Source organism: Pseudophryne corroboree, chromosome 11, assembly GCF_028390025.1.
Source record: "Pseudophryne corroboree isolate aPseCor3 chromosome 11, aPseCor3.hap2, whole genome shotgun sequence".
Classification (NCBI taxonomy): Eukaryota; Metazoa; Chordata; class Amphibia; order Anura; family Myobatrachidae; genus Pseudophryne; species Pseudophryne corroboree.
Genome location: NC_086454.1, coordinates 103935411 through 103952377, shown reverse-complemented (window position 1 = coordinate 103952377; position 16967 = coordinate 103935411). Strand labels below are relative to the sequence as shown.

Genomic DNA, 16967 nt, shown 5'->3' with positions numbered 1-16967 from the left:
AGGATGAGGCTGGCAAGACATTGGGGAAAATGAAGCTGGAGGACAGGGGCGGATAGGGATGGAAAATCCGCCCAGAAAATTGATGAAACCCTAATGGCTAAAGGGGTAGGGTCTGTCAAGCAGGGTGGGTCTCTCCTTATGTGGCCTGACTTACATCTTTTGCTGCAGTTGTGTCTGTGAATTTATAGTAATGCTGCTACAATGCACTTCCCTTGTATATGTGCTTGTAAATATGCAAGGACTGAGACTCCCACTGTCAGTGCCTATAGAGGCTGCAATCATGCTTTGTGTGTTTTTAAATGCTATGCTAGGTGCAGATCATCCAAGTATGGCCTCCAATGTGTGTGATTCAGCATTTCTGTAAACAACCACTATCAGCAACATGCCCATACTACATTACCTTTTGTGTCTGGATATCAAACCCTTTTCTAAACGCCCAGGGAATTCCAACACATTTCTAATACATTTCTTGATGCATGCATCTGAATCCGTGACTCTGTACGAACAGCATCAGGACGCATGTGTGGTGCAACACAAATGCATGCACAGACTAAAAACACATTGGCCCCACAGAAAAAAAGCGCATTGGCACCCACAGAGAACAAAAAAAGTCTCCCACAGAGAACAATAAAAAAAAAACATTGCCCCCCACAGGAAATTAAACAAACATTATCCCCCACATTGGCCTCCACAGAAAAAAATCCACTGACCCCCACAGAAACCCCCCAAAACATTGGCCCATACAGAAAACAATAAAACACATTGGCCCCCACAAGAAAAATGTAAAACACATTGGCCCCCACAGGTTTACCCACACACACTGTTACGTGGACTACAGTGTGCAATAGGCTTTCCAATGGTTCTGGCTGGTGCTCATGCAATTACCCTTGCCCAGCAGTCTTTTAGCCTCCTGCAGCCAAAGACTGCCTATAGCAGCCGCCTCTCCAGGGCAGATTAGGTCCACCCCGTACGCAGATGCCCCCAGGTTTTATGTATAGACACGTTCTCATATGAGCAGACTGGTTCTCACGCGAGCTGACAGGTTCTCACAAAAGCAGGAACTATCACCAGTGTTTTGGGAGTGTACTGGGGAAGAATATAAATGATGCTGCACCAATTACTGCTAGATTGCACAGTCCCGGCTCCTAAGCAATGCCCAGGATGCGTGCCTCTTGGTGCTAACACACACACTGGCCCTACAGAAAAAAAAACACATTGGCCAACACAGGAACAAAAATATGGTGGATAGTGTATGTCCCTGGGTTGGAAGGGAGTATTGTGTCTACAGGGGCTGACACACAGACGCTGCCACACTGGCCCACACAGTAATAAAAACACATTGACCCTCATATAAAAAACATTGAAACCCACAGAAAAAAATATTGCTCCCCACAGGGAAAAAAACATATATGGACACCCACAGAAAAATACAAAACATATTGGCGCCACACAGAAAAAAAACACATTGACCCTGGACAGGAAAAATAAAAACTATCCCCCACAGGAAAAAAATAAAACACATTGGCTCCTACAGATAAAAATAAAAATAAAAACATTGGCCCTCACATAGAAAAAAAAACACATTGAGCTCCACAATAAAAAATCTGGTGGATAGTGTACATCCTTGGGTTGCAGGGGTGGGGTGGGATGGGGACACTGATGCTGACACACAGACTGATGCTGACACACTGATGCTGACACAGATGCTGATACACTGATGCGGACACACAAACAGATGCTGACACACTGACACAAATGTATATATAGACAAGAGCACAGTTTAGGAGGCTCATAGCAGGGACCCCTGACACCCACTTAAGCACATACACACACCCCTGTGCAGTAGACACCAGCAGGCCCCTCTCTCCCTCCAGCAGTGAATAGCAAACACCCTCTCTGTCACCCCACAGCAGCCAGCAATCCCTTTGTGCCCCCCACTGTGGCTCTCTCCCCCTGCAGCAGCTATCATGCCCCCCTCTCTGCCCCCAGCAGTGTCTCTCTCCCCCCACAGTGTCCAGCAGCCTCCCTCTCTCTCCCCCCTCTTCCACCAATGAGTCTTAGTGCCCACTTATGGGCAGACTGGGGCACAATATATGAATTGGCCAGGAATGGGGGAAGCACAGCCAGTAAGGAGACGGTGGGGCCTGTGAGAGGGTGGGGCCATGGGGCCAAGCCCACCAGCAAACCATTCCAGTATTCCCATGGGCCAATCCAACCCTGCTGAAGGAACACATGCAAGGCACTCATACACCAATTGTAGTGTAATCATGCAAGTGGTTCATCCCAAAATCTTTAGTCTCATGCAATAAGCTGTCCAGTAACAGCTAACAGCAGCACGGTGGCATTCCTCATGCAATCTTCTCTGCCAGCACCCTTATCACTACTAGCCTCCGAAAATAAGCCATACATCAGACCAACTTTCCCCCAGCCATCCAACTGACCAACTGGTCTATACAACTGAAAATGGTGCTTCACACATCTAACCAACTAGAAAACGTTATTATTAAACCTGCCAACTTCCCTCCAACTTGTGATGTCACAGAAGTAGACAGATAGTGTCTGCCTACTTCTGCATGTTTTGAATAAATATTTTTTTTATTTAAATATGTGTGATTTTATTTTAATTTTACCAATTATATTTTTTATTATACCAATGTATCACAGCTTATTCTGTATTGTGTGTTTTGACTTAGCTGCAAAAATGTATAAGAACAGCACTTTGTATCTCACAATGTAAATGTAGCACAATTGTAACCCCTCCCTTAATACTCTAAGTATTGGGATTATCACTAAGGGATGATTACTCAGTATTGGTGCCTCCACCCAAGCCGATTATCTAGGCTTGCCTGGGTAAGCCCCCACCCTTGCTTTGTGTCCTTTATATGTACTCTAAATGCAAATGTATCTATACCATAACTGTATATATGATTACATTCTTGTCAGTATCTTATTATACCTTTGTTTCGGTTTCCACTTCCAGGGTCTCCAGATGGAATTGCAATATTCACATTAGCACATGGTAAGTATAAACACAAGTATTTATTTATCCCAAACACAATGCAAGGGTGAATGTATACTTTACTATAAACCTGGTAAAAATAATTATATGTTTATCCCATACAACTATTTCCCATTCAGGACCCTATACAAATTGTCTGCATGCATACACAAAAAATTACCTTAATGCTAGTATAAGAGTGACCCGGGTACTCATAAGATAGTAGTGCACTACAATGGTAAAAACTAATAAAAATGAAACAGTAATGGATACTAAACATTTCACATTACATATTTAGTCATATAATAATCTCCTCTCTTATTCTCAGTCTGTGAGGAATGTGATTTTCTCCATGCAGAATGCTATTGTAACAAGGACTGACAACTATGTTGCAATGAATTTCCAACTATGTTTCTCTTCTTATTAGTGGAGAAAAGGGTTGTTTTTCCTCAGATGTATCTTACATCAACTGTCCATTAATATATGCAATAAAAGAATTGGAATTTCTTATAACTGGATTCTGTGTTCCTTTAATACACTACATTCTGTACTACAATAGTGTGGACATCTGGGATTTCCATAGTCATTAGTGCCGGCTAATTTAGTTGATTCCTCTATAGTGATAACTAGAGTTATATGACAGTTAGTATATGGTGCATACAGCCGGTTAAATGCATTTACACCTATGCTTCTGGCTGCGGCAGTAATAAAACACTGTCCCTCCGCCTCTTCTCAGCTGACCGGTCTTTCAGATTGCTTTCAGAATATATATATATACATGGAAAATATATATATGGCACCATTAGATTGAAATGCTGTAAGTGAATGCTTATCCCCTAATAATAGGCTATATATAGGGTATGTTATACAATTGATGTTATTTCTTTGGGTCATTCGGACCTCTCTGCCATTTGAGTTAAGATTTACCACTGCAGGAGGCTATTTGAATCCTTTCAACACTGTTAGCAATAATATGTCTCTCACTTTTAGTAATGCAAAATATAGTTCACTCCAGGCACAGTATGCCTATTTATAGGATTAGCTTAAAGAGGTGCTAGGACAGTATATGGCTGGCATTCCTGTGCTAAGTTTATCTGTGAAGGAGGTGCTTTGGCTTAAGTGTGAAATGGGTGCAAAATGATTGGTGGGTCACTCACGCTTCAGTTGTGCTTTGGCTGTGCTAAGCGCTTCCCCGACTCCTCCTCCTTTTCAATGGAACCGATTACTGGGGGCGGAGATCACTCTCTTCATGTCACAGACACCGACGCTGCTCACTCCTCAGCAACCAGAGTAGCATCCCTGGTTGCTATGAGCCATCACGTCCGCCAGCACCAGCCCTCCTCTTCCCTCTTTAGCTGCAGGGACACTGCTACACTTGCCTCCTCCCGAATCTCGCTGGCGTCGCTGCAGGGATCATCGGCACTCCTCTGCTGGCACCAGCGCCGGACCTCACAGCTCCAGGAACCCGCTGGCGTCCTCAGCAACTCCGGCAATACGGTGAGCACTTAACTAGTACTCACGCTGCCGCCCGTCCGCACCTCTCCGTCTGCCCTGCGCCGGTCACATCACCTGGCTCCGCTGGCAGTGCAGCTGCACAGTAGATCCAGGTGTGTACTCTCACAGGGGGGACCGCAGTCTGCCTCACCGCCGGAGGGGAGCTCTATTTATTCTCTCCCGACCTCCGGCTCGTGCGGCCCCTGTCCCGCCAGAGCAGCGCGCTATCCCCTAGCAGCCGCCAATCAGTATCTGTCTCTCCCTAAGCTCGTGGTCAGCCTTGTATCCCCTGATCGTGGACCTGCTTTTCCCGCCCTGCAGGTGATTACTCCAGCAGCGCGCGGACCATACAAGGACCCCATCTGCAGCTGCAGACTATTGCTAGCCCACCAGGTCTCTACTATCCCACAAGCATTACCACATGACAGACTATATATTTAATAAATAAAGTACAGATATTTATCCCCTCAAAATCCATCTATATACATATATATATATACTTATATTTTATCATATATAATATTACATTACACACATATATTTTGTTTATATTTCCCTTAACACAATATATATATATATATATATATATATATATATATGAACCAAACATTTATTATACTATCAATAAATATATTAATTTAATGCTAAACGATGGGTAGTAAATATTATTCAGGTTACACAATGTAGCTGTAACACAATATAGATGTAAAACCAACCATGCTGAATATAATGGGCAACAAAAGACAGTATGTGTGTGTATGTATGTATGTATGTATGTATATATATATATATAAAATATAATATAATATAAGATAATTTTTATAGCCTGCCGCACACAATTATAGTCCATGGTAAGAGTGCTGGTCACATAATCCAGTTGCAGTAGTCTCAATAAAAGAAACCAGCACCTCCAATTAATGCATAATAAATCCTTTATCAAAATATATGTGTTAATTGAATTAAACAGCAAAGGCATCAAAAAAGAGTATCAGAACAAGCACATGGGATACCTGCTGGAAGCAAACTGCATAGCTCCGCAGTGTAGCAGCTGATCCAGGATGAAGGTGCCTTTTTGAGCTCCGAAATGGCTGTTGACTCGCTAACCTACTGTCACCGGAGGCTTGCATCATGATCAGCTGCTACACTGCGGAGCTATGCAGTTTGCTTCCAGCAGGTACCCCATGTGCTTGTTCTGATACTGCTCTTTGATGCCTTTGGTGTTTTATTCATTCAACACATGTTTTTTGATAAAGGATTTATTATGCATTAATTGGAGGTGCTGGTTTCTTTTATTGAGAATATTTATAGTCTTTATTTATTTATATATCACCGGCTGACTTATAGGGGTGTGGATTATAGGGCTGACAGTAACTAAGTCGACAGTCATTAGGTTGACCACTATTGCTCGACAGTGACTAGGTTAACACAGTAATTAGGTCGACCTGGAAAAGGTCGATATTAGTTGTTTTGTTTTTGGGGGGGTGTTGTTTTCTTTGTAAAGTGACCAGGAACCTCAATTAGTGCCCCGTGGGCCTAATTAATACATGATCGTTAGTGTGTGTTTTTTTCATACTTGCGATCAGGTAATCGTCGCCTACAGCGGGGGGAATTCTCTGTGCAGGTGTGCGATCGCATGTGCGGAGAGCTGCTCAAACAAAAGTTTGTGCAGTCTCTGTATATCCCAGGACTTACTCAGCTGCTGCGATGATCGGGGCCGGAGCTGACGTCAGAAACCCTTCTTCCAAATGTCTGGATCCTCCTGTGTTTTTCCGGACACTCCTCTAATATGGTCAGTTACCACCAACAAATAGCCTCTTCCTGTCAGTCACCTTGCGATCGCCCATGCGATTACTTTGTTTGCACCATCTTGCCGGGCGATCCCCGTCACTGCGGACCGACGCACCTGCCCATTGAGGTGCATGCGCAGTTCAGACCCGATTGCCCACTGTGGGAAAATGCACAGCAGCAATTGGGTCTGAATTACACCCCGTGTCTCCTTGCATGGTTTGCTTTGCTCACCGTGCTTTGGGTTTTTATTCCCAAATGTAGTTCACGTGGATCATAAAGTATGAAAAAGTAAAAAAAAAATGAAGAAAAAAATGTGAAAAACTCATGTTGACCTTTTCATGTGTCGACCTTTGCCATGTCAACCTGATGCATGTTGACTAATAGTCTCATGGGAGACTTTAATCTTCCTGATGTAAACTGGGAGGTGTCTGTTGCTAGTTCCACTAGAAGTTATTAGAAGTTACATTTTAAATTCCCTTCAGGGAGCATCCCTCCACCAATTGGTGAGGGAGCCCACTCGGAAAGACGCAATATTAGACTTAATACTTACAAATGGAGACAGATTATCGGACGTAAAAGTGGGTGAAAACCTGGGATCCAGTGATCATCAAGCAGTATGGTTCAGCATTAAGACAGAGGCTGATTCGTCCCATACAAAAACAAAGGTGTTGGATTTTAGGAAGGCTGATTTTGTAGGGATGGGAAAATGTGTAAGCGATTCTTTGGCAGAGTGGAGGAACTTGGAAACAGTGCAGGAGAGGTGGGAAACATTCAAATGTGCAATATTGAAGGCAACAGACCTTTGTATCAAAACTGTTAGGAAAAACACAAGGAAAAGGAAGCCAGTGTGGTTTGCAAAAGAAGTAGCAAATATTGTGAGAGCAAAAAAGATGGCTTTTAGGAAATATAAGCAGACACAAAATAATGAAGACAAAAAGATATATCTTGTTAGACAGAAGGAGACAAAGAAGGTAATCAGATGTGCAAAGGCACAAGCTGAGGAGAAAATGGCCCAGTCAGTGGGTAAAGGAGGCAAAACTTTTTTTAGGTATATAAGCGAAAAGAGAAAAACAAAAGGCGGAATTATAAAACTAAAGACGGACACTGGGAGTCTTGTTGAAGGAGACAATTTAATAGCAGATCATCTTAATGATTATTTTTGCTCAGTATTTACTACTGAAAGAGAGGGGAAGGGGCCACAGTTAAGTTGCAGGGATATTCAGGAAAATGAAACAAGTACATTTACAGAGGAGAAGGTCCTAACAGAACTCTCAAAGCTGAAAGTGGACAAATCTATGGGGCCAGATGGGATACATCCAAGGATATTAAAAGAACTTAAAGAGGTGCTGGTAGCACCATTGACAGAATTATTCAACCAGTCATTAGCTACAGGAGAAATTCCAGGGGACTGGAAAAGAGCAAACGTAGTCCCACTGCACAAAAGTGGAAGCAAGGAAGAGGCAAACAACTACAGACCAGTGAGTCTTACATCAGTAGTAGGGAAATTGATGGAAACACTCTTAAAAGAAAGAGTTGTAGATTATCTCAAATCCGGCAATTTACTGGATCCCAAACAGCATGGATTCACTGGGGGGAGATCATGTCAAACAAATCATATTGACTTTTTTGATTGTGTGACTAAAGTGATGGATAAAGGTGGAGCCATGGATATAGCTTATCTAGACTTTAGTAAGGCTTTTGACACAGTTCCACATCGCAGACTGCTAAATAAACTTGAAAGTTTGGGATTGGATATTAGGATTATTGAATGGATAAGATCTTGGTTGAAGGATAGAAAACAGAGAGTTGTGGTAAATGGAGTGCATTCACAGGAGGGAAATGTTACCAGTGGAGTACCCCAGGGATCTGTACTTGGACCAGTGCTTTTTAATATCTTTATTGGTGACATTGCAAATGGCATTAAAGGGAAAGTATGCCTTTTTGCAGATGACACAAAGGTATGCAACAGGGTAGACACACCAGGTGGGGTAAAACAAATGATTGAGGATCTAGGTAGACTAGAGGAATGGTCAAGAGTCTGGCAATTACAGTTTAATGCCAAAAAATGCAAAATCATGCACTTGGGTCTCAAAAATCCTAAAGCTAAATACAGTATTAATGGCACTATACTGGAAACTACTGAGGAGGGAAGGGATCTAGGAGTCACTATTTCAGATGACTTAAAAGCAGGTAAGCAATGTAACAAGGCAATGAGGAAGGCTAGTCAGATGCTTGGCTGCATTGGGAGAGGAATCAGCAGCAGAAAGAAAGAAGTAATAATGCCACTGTATAGGTCATTAGTACGGCCTCATCTAGAATACTGTATTCAGTTCTGGAGGCCATATCTTCAAAAGGATATTAATACATTAGAAACTGTACAAAGGAGGGCAACTAAAATGGTGCATGGCCTACATCACAAAACATACCCAGAAAGACTAAGAAATCTCAATATGTATAGTTTGGAGCAGAGAAGGGAAAGGGGGGACATGATAGAAACTTTCAAATATATGAAGGGTTTTAACAAAGTCCAGGAGGGAAACATTCTCCAAATGAAGAGAAGCAATAGGACATGAGGACATGCACTGAGACTGGAGGGGGGGGAGGTTCAGGGGAAATTTGCGGAAAAATTATTTCACAGAAAGGGTAGTGGACAAGTGGAATAGCCTCCCATCAGAGGTGGTAGAGGCTAAGACAGTAGAGCAATTTAAACATGCATGGGATAGACATAAGGATATCCTTACAAAGAAATAAGGATCAAATAAGGTTAGTGATAAAAAATAATATAAAAAAATAAATAAGGGGCAGACTAGATGGGCCAAGTGGTTCTTATCTGCCGACAAATTCTATGTTTCTATGGTCAACCTATTGAGTGTTGACCTAAGTGTTGTGGACCCAAAGACCGGACACCAACTTATAGAGAGGCTAGGTGACAAGTACTGGTTGTCTTGAAGGGGGGATTGTACAGTGCTGGCTACTCTGGGATAGTGATAACTAGGTGCTATCGCTGCTGCTGGTGGCTGTACTGGGGAGGGTAGTGTACAGTGCTGGCTGCTCTGGGGTAGTGATAACTAGGTGCTATCACTGCTGCTGGTGGCTGTACTGAGGAGGGTAGTGTATGGTGCTGGCTGCTCTGGGGTAGTGATAACTAGGTGCTATCGTTGCTGCTGGTGGCTGTACTGGGGAGGGTAGTGTACAGTGCTGGCTGCTCTGGGGTAGTGATAACTAGGTGCTATCGCTGCTGCTGGTGGCTGTACTGGAGAGGGTAGTGTATGGTGCTGGCTGCTCTGGGGTAGTGATAACTAGGTGCTATCGCTGCTGCTGGGGGCTGTACTGGGGAGGGTAGTGTATGGTGCTGGCTGCTCTGGGGTAGTGATAACTAGGTGCTATCACTGCTGCTGGGGGCTGTACTGGGGAGGGTAGTGTATGGTGCTGGCTGCTCTGGTGTAGGGATAACTAGGTGCTATCACTGCTGCTGGGGGCTGTACTGGGGAGGGTAGTGTATGGTGCTGGCTGCTCTAGGGGTGGGTCAGTGTCCACCTACTTATCTTTCACTTAGAGGGAAAGTTCCCCCTGTACTAGAATGATTAGTTGAGAAAAATCAAACAGGTTTAAGTTTCCTGACTAGTTGGCCAGACCGTTTTCTTCCTTATTTTTTTTCACTTGGCAGCAAATGGCTGGTTATCATTTGTTCCTATGCACTGCCAGATTATCGTTTGGAATGATATTGTTCTGATGTATGGCTAGCATTAAGAACAGCAAGTAATCCTGTATCATGATCAAATGCAATCAGATCCATAAATAACAGAAAATAAGAAAGTATTACAGCAAGTAGAAAAACACTTTATGCAGGGTTGGGGCAGTCATTTTGGGTAATACAGTCTATGGGTTATATATTCAATCCAAGAAAGGTACAAGGAGAGGCAGTCATGTTGGGTGCACCCGGGGTAGAATCAGTCACACCTAGAAGAGATGACACAAAATGGGGTGATTGCAGTGACCTAATGCTAGGATCCCAACATAACCATCTGTTACATGTATTTTTTATCCCATCCACAAACATACCAGGTGAGGGGAAGCAGTTAGCTTTCCAACAGATGGGATCCCGGCGGTTGATATACAGATGCCGGGATCCCAGAAGTAGGAGGCAATGCCGACATTGAGATACCGATGCTGCACGGGATGCTGGTGTCACATTACTAACAGCCGGCATTCCAATTGCATTGCCGCAGGAGGTTAGGTTTATACAGAAGAAGGGGGTTAGGCTGCAGGGCCAGGAAGGTTAGGGTTAGGGACCGGGGAGGGGAGGGTTATGCACATATAAGGGAAGGTTAGGGTTAGGGATCGGGGAGGGGAGGGTTTGGCACATAGAAGGGGAGGTTAGGGTTAGGTATCAAGCAGGGAGGGTTAGGATTAGGCAGCAGGGAAGGAAGGGTTAGGCACAAAGCAGGGAGGGTTAGGCACCACCAGGGAGGGTTCGGGTAGGGGGCAGATGAGGGATAGGGGATTTACTGGTGGGCTGTCGGGATTATGATGGATGGGATGCTGCTGTCAGTATTCTAACCGCCGGCATCCCGTCCATCGCAAATCATACTGATCACCAGGTGAGCCAGCCACGTTCGGCACATTGTAAAGGTTACTTTGTTGGAGGGATTAGACAGGACTTACTTCCACCTGGCAATTCACTGGGCAGAAAAGGCCATGCCTGGAATTGATGACACATAATGGAGGAGTGTAAAATGAAAACACCGCGCTGTGAGGTATCTATTTGTTATTTCAATAAACCAACTATAAACAATCTAAATATGTAAACATATATAGTGGCTGTATATATATCAGAGATGAGGTCGGGAGACTTCCGTAATTAGCACATAAATACATTTATTTCATAATACATGTTAAAAACAAAAACTAAATCCTAATCTAATATGCATGCATAGCTTTTAAATCAAGAACAAGAGGAGATTTTCCTGATCAGCATGTGAATAAATATATTGTTAATTTATTATTGATTTAAACTTGAGGACATATACTGAAACTGGAGGGAGGCAGGTTCAGGGGATATTTAAGGAAAAATTACTTCACAGAAAGGGTAGTGGATAAGTGGAATAGCCTCCCATCAGAGGTGGTAGAGGCTAAGACGGTAGAGCAATTTAAACATTCTTGGGATAGGCATAGAATTTGACGGCAGATAAGAACCACTTGGCCCATCTAGTCTGCCCCCTTTTTTTTATCCTTTAGGAAATTGCTTCCCTTTTTGAATCTTAATTCTTTGTAAGGATATTCATATGCCTATCCCAAGCATGTTTAAATTGCTCTACAGTACCAATGACCTATACAGTGGCATTATTACTTCTTTTTTCCTGCTACTGATTCCTCTCCCTATGCAACCAAGCATCTGACTTGCCTTTCTCATTGCTTTGTTGCATTGCTTTCCTGCCTTTAAGTCACTTGAAATAGTGACTCCTAAATCCCTTTCCTCCTCAGTAGTTTCCATTATAGTACCCTTGATGCTATATTTAGCCTTTGGGTATTTGAGACCCAAGTGCATGATTTGGAATTGTTTAGCATTAAACTGTAGTTGCCACATTCTTGACCATTTCTCAAGCCTACCTAGGTCATCAATCATTTGTTTTACCCCTCCTGGCATGTCTTCCCTGTTGCATATCTTTGTATCATCTGTAAAAAGGCATTACTTTCCCTTTAATACCATTTGCAATGTAACATAAAAAGTTATTAAAGAGAACTGGTCGAAGTACAGATCCCTAGGGTACTCCACTGGTAACATTTCCCTCCATAGATTGCACTCCATTTACTACAACTGTCTGTTTCCTATCCTGCAACCAGGTTCTTAACCATTTAACTGTTTTATAATCCACCCCTATGCTTTCAAGTTTATTTAGTAGTCTGCTATGTGTGACAGTGTCAAATGCCTTACTAAAGTCTAGATATGCTACATCTACAGCTACCCCTTGATCTATTATTTGCGTCACAGAGTAAAAAAAGTCAATAAGATTTGTTTGGCATGATCTTCCACCAGTAAATCCATGCTGTTTTGGATCCTGTAAGTTGTTTGATTTAAGATATTCCACAACTCTTTCTTTTAATAGTTTTTCCATTATTTTCCCTACTACTGATGTAAGGCTTCCTGGTCTGTAGTTACTTATTTCTACCTTACTACCACTTTTGTGCTACATTGCTCTTTTCCAGTCCTCTGGAATGGCACCTGCATTTAGTGACTGGTTAAATAATTCTGTTAAAGGTGTCACCAGCACATCTTTTAGCTCTTTTACTATCCTTGGGTGTATCCCATCTGGCCCCATTGATTTATCCACTTTTTTAGTTTTGAAAGTTCTGTTAGGACCTTCTCCTCTGTAAATGTACTTTCATCTACCTTATTTTTATGAATGTCCTTGCAACTTAACTGTGGCCCCTTCCCTTCTCCTTCTGTAGTAAATACTGAACAAAAATAATTATTTAGGTGATCTGCTATTGCCTTGTCTCCCTCCACCAAATGCTCACTCTCTGTCTTAAGTCTTATTATTCCTCCATTTGATTTTCTCCTTTCACTTATATACTTAAAAAAAAAGTTTTGCCCCCTTTATCTACTGACTGGGCCATTTTCTCCTCAGCTTCTGCCTTTGCACGTCTGATCACTTTATTAGCATCCTTCCGTCTATCAAAATACACCTCTTTGTCGTTATTCTTTTGAGTCTGTTTGTATTTCCTAAAAGCCATTTTTTTTTGCTTTCACACTAGTTGATACTACTTTTGTGAACCACATTGGCTTCCTTTTCCTGGTGCTTTTCCTAACCCTTTTGATACAAAGGTCTGTTGCCCTTAGTATTGCACTTTTTAGTTTTTCCCATCTCTCCTGCACTCCTTCCAAGTTCCTCCAGTCTGCCAATGAATCACTTAAACATCTCCTCATTTCTAAAATTCAACACCTTGGTTTTTGTGTGACAGGAGTTGGATCCTGTCTTTATACTATACCATACTGCTTGATGATCACTGGATCCCAGGTGCTCACCCACATATATGTCTGATATCCTGTCACCATATGTAAGAATTAAATCTAATATTAAGTCTTTGCGAGTGGGCTCCCTTACCAATTGCTTGAGAGAAGCTTCCTGTAAGGAATTTAGAAACTTGCCACTTGTAGCTGAACTTGCAAAAGACCTCTCCCAATTAACATCAGGTAAATTAAAGTCTCCCATGATTATGACTTCTCCCTTTAAAGCCATTTTAGTGCTGTCCAACAATAGGTTCCTGTCCAAATCCTGCCCCTAGCCTAGTGGTCTATAGATCACCCCAATGCGAATAATGTTCTTCTCTCCAGTTTCTATGGGGACCCAAAGGGCCTCAAACTTGTATTCAATTTTTTGCATTAAAGTAGCATTTATGCTTTTTTTCACAAACATTGCTACCCCTCCTGCTATTCTTCTCATTTTATCCTTCCTAAATAAATTGTATCCTGGTATAGCTATGTCAAAGTCATGATTCTCATTGCACCATGACTCTGTAATTGCCACAGTATCCAGGTTATCACTTGTCATTATCACAATTAACTCTGGAATTTAGTCTCCTAAGCTCCTAGCATTTGCACACAGCTTTAAGAATTTTGTCTGTGCATCTGTTATTAGTAGCTATGTCCAGACAGCAGGGCCAGTGAAAGGTCTCTCTGCACCCTAGGCAAAGCTTCAGCCTGGCACCCCTTAACCTGCAAAAAAAAAAAAAAACCACCACCACCTCTCGGAGGGTAGATGCAGGTTGCGACTAGGTGGGCTGGGGTGAATTGCATCATTATACATATACAGAGGAAAGGGACAACACTCAAGGACTTTTAAGGTGAAAAAGTATATTGTAATCAAAGTCACAACATTTTGTGACTTTGTTCGCATGTATACTTTCACTTTCAAATCCTTGAATGGCGACCATTTTTTCTGCCTATGTATACAAACTATCCGGCATGTTAGGGATTGTATAATACACTGATGCCAATTTCACATTTTCACTGAATGCTGAGATATGCATCCGCATATGTGGTCTGGTGGGGATATTTAATTATATGTGTATACATACACACACACACACACACACACACACATACACACACACAGATAGATATAGTTGTTTGCTCCTTATTGTGTTCCATTCCCCATATGGAAGTTCATTACTGATCCCCCTACCTCCACATGTACTGCATTGTGCCCCAGTGCCTGTATTTTCCATATTATGCTATTTACAGGTGCAAACCACCCATCAGGCTGTAAGATCTGCACTGTCTGTGGTCCCGCAGAACCCCCATGGGTTACTTACCTAAAAGTTGTTTCCTTGTTTTCCCTGATAATTGGTTCCTCTTACAGGCGGCAGCAGCATTACAGCAATGCTGCTGGGAGCTGACATGTAGTCAATTGCTGCTTGCTGATGGAGAGCCGGGATCTAGGGGCCTGGAGGAGGTAGGTACATCAGGGCTATGAGAAGCGGCCGTAGAGGTGCTCCGGATCCACAGTTACACCCTCCCCTATGTGTTTTCACATGACTTTGTTACACATGTCAGCACAGAGGAAACGCTGAGACATTATGTGGTACAGCCTGATAGTGGTGGCTGTACCTGACTAGACCCACAGCAGTGGCCAGCGCAGTGTAAAAGGAGGAGGTTACTTTCAGATCATTCAGTTTTTTGTTAGATGAATTCAGTGGCGCCCTCCAATGGAAGGCGGCCCTAGGCAGCAGCCTAAATCTGCCTAATGGTAGAGCCGGCCCTGCCAGACAGTATAAAATAAATGACAAGTTTAAAGTTGAAATTACCTGTTTGGTGATGTTGCTCAGTGTTTGGTATTTGTTTTCTTTTACTAATCAGGAATAAGACTCTGTCATATACACCATGACTACACCTCACTAAATGTAAAGATATAGTACACCTGACCATAAATGGCCAAACGATCAAAGGAGGTAAACACCAGACAGCATGCAATAATAAACTATGTTTCACTGAGCAACTTCCCCACACATGCAATGCCAATTACAAGCAAAACATTACATCAAAAAACATACATGAGTTGAAAGCAAATCATGATATAACAACTGTTCTTAGACTGCATGAGGATGTGAGAAACATATGTACATCTGTTTAAATGGACTGATGAGTTTGCATGAGGTTGAAAGGCCTGTTGGTTGCAGTGTGCAAATAAGAAATACATGGAACTGGTAAATATAAGGATAAAGTGAAAAGTGGACTAATGGGATAATCACTGCATAAAATTTCCATGGGTTGATCATCCTGCCCTTGACAGTACCAGGTGAGGCGGTTACAGTGGGCAGGGTGAGTGATTTATAAAGGTGTTACATATAGTGTGGAATTCCAGAGAAAGAAAGAGACAGTTGAGTTGGAGTCCATGATGCAGCAGATAGGAGAGAAGGTAGGTAGGACATCAGCATAGGGCAAACAAAATTCAACTAAATTTAAACAGAAGTACTTAATAGCTGTAGAATTTGCAAGCTTGATAATTAAGCAATACATTTTGGAAAATAAATTCTGTGGGAGCAGGGATGTGTGTGTTACAACGTGTGTAGTATGGTATGCCGGTGGCCGGGCTCCCGGCGGATAGCATACAACCACTAGCATACCGACCGCTGGCATACCAACAGCTGGGCGAGTGCAAATGAGCCCCTTGCGGGCACGGTGGTGTGCTACATGCGCCATGCTATACTGTGCACCAGGATCCCGACAGGCGGCAAAATTAAGACCACCCATTACAACATTATTAGAGTTATACATGAGTTAAACAAATGGGAAACAGCAAGATAAAAGTAGGCCTGAAATTTCTACTTCTCTAAAGCTACTTTGAAGGAACTGCTTTGGCTTCTCTCTAATTCAAACACCTGCTTTCTACATATCCTGGACACTACTTTCTGGGCACCCTGCTTGGACATTGCAAGGAGATAAGGCTTGCTACACCTCTGATAGTTTTAGGTTTTTCCCTATAGCTTCCGTTCTTCACCCTAGACCTGTTGGGTTTGTGTGACTGGCAGTCGGGAGACCACCACCGGTTACCATACCAACGCCACTTAGAGGATTCAGTGGCTCGCTGCACATGCCACAGGTTCTATAACCACTCTGAGTGTCGTGGACACCCACAAGTGGGAATAGTCCCTGTAGGTCAGCATGCCAACCAGTGGGCTATGCATTGTTCAGGATCCTGGTATCTTGACCGGCGGTCTCCCAACTGCCAGTCACATAACCGCATCCCCCCCGGGACACTCCCCAGCTGAATCTCAGTGACCTAGCCATGAGTATCTGTCCACATACCCTCTCACCCTTATACTGTAACCCTCACCCTTAATCCTAACATTAATATCATAACCCTTAATCCAGTGGTTCTCAAACTGTGTGCCGTGTCACCCTGAGGTGCCTTGGGACACTCGCAGGGGTGCCCTGAGTTGGTGGTCCAGGACCAATTCAAATTATTTATGCCAATTTTAATAGACAAAACAAGTGCTGGTGGCTTCCAATCATAAAATATGTGGACAAATATAAGCAAGTCCTGTCCATCACTACATAACTGAACCTAAGGATGACATAGAAACACAATTTACTGAATTTAATATTTCTTTCTAAATTTCTCAACAAGAAACGTTTGGCCTAGGGGTGCTGTGAAAAAAATTATGATGCTCTAGGGCGCTGTTA

General features: G+C 42.8%; 1 long non-coding RNA gene across 2 annotated transcripts in view; it reads left to right on the top strand.

Moving 5' to 3' along the window:
* LOC134969000 (uncharacterized) overlaps positions 1–16967 on the top strand; it is a 100537-nt gene that overhangs the window by 49537 nt on the left and 34033 nt on the right. For both annotated transcript variants that reach the window (XR_010189367.1, XR_010189366.1), the window contains exon 2: positions 2981–3019. This is a non-coding gene — a long non-coding RNA (uncharacterized LOC134969000). The remainder of the gene's footprint in view (positions 1–2980; positions 3020–16967) is intronic.